Source organism: Cibotium barometz, chromosome 19 (assembly GCF_041138505.1).
Source record: "Cibotium barometz isolate CiBa-2024 chromosome 19, ASM4113850v1, whole genome shotgun sequence".
Taxonomy (NCBI): Eukaryota; Viridiplantae; Streptophyta; class Polypodiopsida; order Cyatheales; family Cibotiaceae; genus Cibotium; species Cibotium barometz.
In genome coordinates this window covers 44381258-44386620 of record NC_141064.1, presented here as the reverse complement: position 1 = coordinate 44386620, position 5363 = coordinate 44381258, and positions in this window count along the sequence as shown.

The window sequence follows — 5363 nt, the reverse complement described above, 5'->3', positions numbered from 1 at the left end:
TTTTTGATGTACTTTGGCTCCCGTGCTTTGTTTTTGGTGGTGGCCATCCCGTTGTCCTTGTGGTAGGAATTTTCCTAGTAGGCAAACCTTTGTAGGTTGCTAGGATAACCAAGCGCTAGGATATTGTGATATGAGGCCCTGGGTGAGACTCTCTACCCTGGGTTTAAACTCTGCTACCATATTATTATATAGATGAAGGGGGTAGGGGTTTCACAATTGGTATCACAGCCAAGATTTTGAAAACAAGAAGAACTACGTGCTTCTTATGCTAAGATAAAAAATTGTCATCAAGCTTGATATAAATAGTTTTACTTATGAATTACGTTTCTCCTCTTTAAAAAAAAAAAAAAAGATGGCCCAATGCCCATTTCTAGCTAGACCACCTTGTCTAGGATCCCCTGGATTTTATTTTGTAAAGGTTATTCTTGCCTAAGTTTCCAACATTGAGTTGGATCTACCTTTTGGTAAATATGCCCAATGATAAAACGAATTTCCTTCTTGATCAAAGAGAAGATGTTATTGTAGATTTTTGAATTCAGCCTTTGTATATTTCAAGTTCTCTTCCATCCACCAATCTATCAAAGCACCATAGACACTTTGATAAGTTTTATGTTGCACACTTGATTTGTGTTCTTGTGACTACCCTCCTTTTTGAGAGAGTGGGCACTTGTGTCATTGCTAAGCTTCTCGAGTTAGCTTAAAAAGGGGTCAATATGTGCATAATCAACTCCATTATGGATGGGATAGGCAAGGATGATGAAGCTTGGATTTTCCCCTCATTAAGTGTGGTGGGGCAGTAGGAAAGTTTTCTTGGCGGTTGCCCTTGTTGAGGTGAGTGTAAGCAAATTATTTTGGTTCCTCTATTTTTGGGATAGAGTTATTATTGTGAACTTCTTACTACTACTTTGGTCTCCACACCATGTGAGACTTTGGGCTTGAAGGAATTGCCTTCATACCCTTGAACAAGTAGTAGAAATTTAAGGATACTATGAAGGTAATGCTAAAGTCTGGATTCCAAAGAAATGTAGAAGACTCCCCAAGACTGCTCAAAAAAGGAAACCTCAAGAGAAATAGCATCAACCCCCAAGCCAAAAGAAGAAGCCTCAACAACAATGGCAACAACCCCCAATCTAAAAGGTTCAAAAAAAGAAGGGAAAACGAGTTCTTTGGAACCCACAACGTTTGAGCTAGTATCGGTTGTGGTCTCTCATGAGCTCTTGTGGTGCCGCTGCTATGGAAGGGGTAGTTAGGTATCCTTCTTTTCGGACTTCTAGTATTTGCATTAAGTGCATGGTATGGGTTGATGAGGTAGCCAAATTGCATTGCCACTCTCATAGTAGCCTTGAGCTACAAGAAGTAGGTGTTTTTCCACCCATATATTTTATGCTTTATAGATATCTTGAAATTGATTGACATGGTGGATTTACCTTCTTCGGTGTATTTAAAGGTTTGGTACCCTTCTTGGCAGCATGAGCTTGCGAGGAAGCACTGGTGTTTATGGGTTTGGGCAACTTTTATGATGAGGCTTGATTTTGCAATAGAGGGGCTGCCAATGTCGAGGTCACATCAGTCGATTTACCTTTGTCAACTCTACAAGGATGGCCTTCGGTGTTATCGTCATTGATGCCTTCGGGATGGTTCCAAGAAGGGTTGGTGATGATAAATTTTTGGTGATAGAAACCTTTTTCTCCTTTGGGAGGTTAGTTTTAAAGAGGGGTTCTAGGAGTAGAGGCTTCATCATTGGCTAATGTGTAGACTTTGATTAGCAATGGTAGTTGTTGGAAAGGCTATACCATTAGGGGGAGAGAGTCTATGGATGTTGAGTTCATGGGGTTATTCTTGCTAGAGTAAGATTTGATTTTTGTTGTTGGTGTGGATAGGATTGGTTTAACATGTCTATTGAGTGTGAGGTTATTGAGTTGGAGAGAGGAGCATGTTTCTTTGATGGTGAGGTCGGAGTTGAAGGAATAGTGGATTTCTAAAGAACGATGTAGATGGAGAAGTCACATCCTCAAGTCGAGGAGATTTCTAGGAGAAAGCTAGTAGCATTTTGCATTAAGCATCATAGAGATCATTTAATGTTGGATCTTCATTGTTACAAAATGGTACCACCAACTTTGTGTTATTAACCTTCAAGGTGAGTGTATTGTTAGTGAAGCATACTTGAGCTTGGGTGGCAACAACCCAAAATTAAATCTACTTCCAACACATACTCAGGAACAAAGAGTTTGCAATTCAGGGGGTTAGTTTGTATATGGATTATTTGTTTATATCCCAAACACGGCATGTTCATGTCCATTGCAAAGGGAATCCACACGGAATGAGCAATTCCCATAAATCAAAGGTCATGAGATTATGTATATGCCACAAGTAAAGTCTAGCTTGTATTATTTTGATTGACATGAACACTTTAATCCCAACCTTTACTCTAAGAAGTTTAGATTAAGGTCAAGTTCAAGCACTAGAGATTCAAGCTCCATGGGTTCAAGTTGTGAAAGTTCCCATGTTTATCAATTGCTCCTCTTCTCGTAAGAGCATTATGAATGTAGTCACTTGGTATTCTAAGGTGACAGTTAATAGAGTATGGAGAAATGCTTATCCAAAGGCCACTTAAGATGATTTCCTTAAGGTCATTAAGAGTAACTTGGAACTCAAATTCTATGTTTATTTCTTCAATGAGAATAGTGAAGTAGCCCCAAATTTCAATGTATTCCCCACTACCATCTATTATGGCAATGTTTCTAGGGTATTGTTGATTGTCCCCAAAGATACCCAAGTTTCCCCACATAGGATGTTGTGATGATGACTGGCTTTAGGACTAATCACTACCTTTTTCCATTCAACATTTTTTCTATTGGAAAATGTAGCCAAACATTGATAGACTCCTTAATTGGAATCATAGATGTCTTAAATTTTAGTTTTCCATTCGCTTTCAGACATAAGCATTGAATCTTCATTCCTTGCAATATTGGTCAAAAGAAAAACTATCCATTAGGAGAAATTCAGGCTCCAAATGGACCCTTTAAGGGCTTTCTCTCTCCTCTTAGAATTCTGAAAGGTACAAAAATAATATTATTATATTAAGTTTCTCTCTCTTCTTTTCGAATCTAAATTTACCTTTTTTCATATTTTCTAAAGAGATTCAATGCTTATTTTATTCTAATGTTCTTAAATTCTACATAACTTCAACCATTGCTGCGAGTGAAAATTCATAAATATGAAAAGCTAATACTCTATAAAGTAAGAAAACAAGTATGATGATTATGATGATATTTCTGACATATGTAACTATGCAACTATATTTCTAACATAAGTACAACATGGAATTAGAAGATGTTAATTAGAAATGGGGACATTTCTAATTAACATCTTCTAACATAAGTACAACATGGAATTAGAAGACGTTAATTAGAAATGGGGACATTTTTTAAAAGAACTTGAATATATCTTCGGAAGAGAACTTAGTGTTATGCAAAAAAAAAAATCAACGCAAGTAAATATGCTTAAGTTCTATCCTAGTGCATTTTCATGAAGTTATGGTGGTTTTCATTGAGCGAGTTTTCTAATTCAATAGCCACTCTTCTCCATTTGAATTTCCCTCCATTCAAATCTCCAATCTCTCAAGGAAGCCTCTAAGCTTTCACGTGAATCTCCTCTTTCCTCACATACTATTTATGCATAGACAACAATGAAGAGAGATTTGACTTTCTAGTGCCTTCAAGTGAAACCAAAAAGTCATATTTATCTTCATTGTTTTTCTATACTCGATTATTTTGCTACCAAGAAGTGTTATTGCATCAACAAGGACATAAAGAGGTGTTAATACAGTGCTCAATGGAGGTATGGCATGAATTTTTATGTTATTTGAAACACGTGTCTGAAATTAATAATAATATTTTATTGCACCGTATATTTTTGCAAAGAAAGGAGTTAGTTGTAATTTTAGTATTATTTTGTGGTCTATAGAACATCAGAGATAATTCTAAGAGCGATGTATACATGTGGACCTGGACGATGAGTATGCTCCTCTCTATAAGAGTACAAAGGCTTCTAAGGTCAACTCTTATGTAATACAACAAGCCAGGAAATTAGGGAGAAAGCATGTTGATATATGGGTGAAAGGATTAATTTATCCACCTAATCCCTTGATCCAAAAACCACTTAAATTTTCAAGCCTATTAGATATTGTCACAAAGAATGCTAATGATGAAGGAAGCTCAAATCAAGCAGTTAAAGGCTCGACAATCTAACAAGAGAATGAATACAATTCTCCTTGCTTCTTCTGGTTTAGATGAGGGAGAGTTGATTTCATAATTATCATCCGTCATGTTGTCATCTAAATGGATTGCTTCGTCACAACATTGATCAAAAGAATTTGGTCTTGCGCTTATGTTTTCACAACATGAAAAGATCTGGTTCTTCATAGTTGATCGTACCCTAAAAACTCTAGCGTAAAAAACTTGTATACCATGAAATTTCATTAAAAAACTCATTTTTCATGGCCATGAAAAACTCACTTTTAGATAAGAATATCTGTTTGTTCTCAAACATGTTTTAACAATAAAATTAAATTAAATAATTAGATTCACAATAGATCTAAGCCAACTAAGGAAAAACACATAAGAAAACAAGTTTCTTTTCTTTTCACTTCTTTGCACATCTCATATACGAAGCAAACACATCACCCACCATACCCATTATAAAATGCTCCGAAATAAATACTAAGAAGCAAGACTATAGAAGCACAATGGCACTGCCCAACAAGGACGCCAAAAATGTTATGGTCCGTTTCAATCTCTCCCAAAAAACACTTTCACAAGAGAAAGCAAGAAGGAAACTTAACATGTCATGGGAAACTTAACAATGAGCCGCAATGGATATAATCCTCTTCTTTTAGAGAGCTCCTACATCGTCGTACTCCTCTCAATCTATTATCACTTACCAAAATGGATGTAATTCTCTTCTTTCAGAGAGCTCCTATGTCGTCGTGCTCCTCTTGATCTATTGTCACACTAGCTTGAATCATCCACTATGTAGCCAAACACTCCTCTTGCTTAGATCGTCCACTAAGTAGTCAAACACTCCTCTTACTCAAATCATCCACTAAATAACCACACTCCTTTCTCATTCCTATGATAACTACACAAGCACAAGAATATAGTAAAAAAACAAGAGCAAGACTCAAATGCACAATGAGAGAGTATGTTGTATTATGAAAGAAACTAACTTATATACAAGACTAAGTGTTTACACACTTAGACTGTGGTCGATGAAGCGCACCCAAGGCTTGTAAGTAGTATATTGCTTATACAATGCTTAATCTCATAATACATGCAAAAAATTCGATCATAGAAAATTTATCT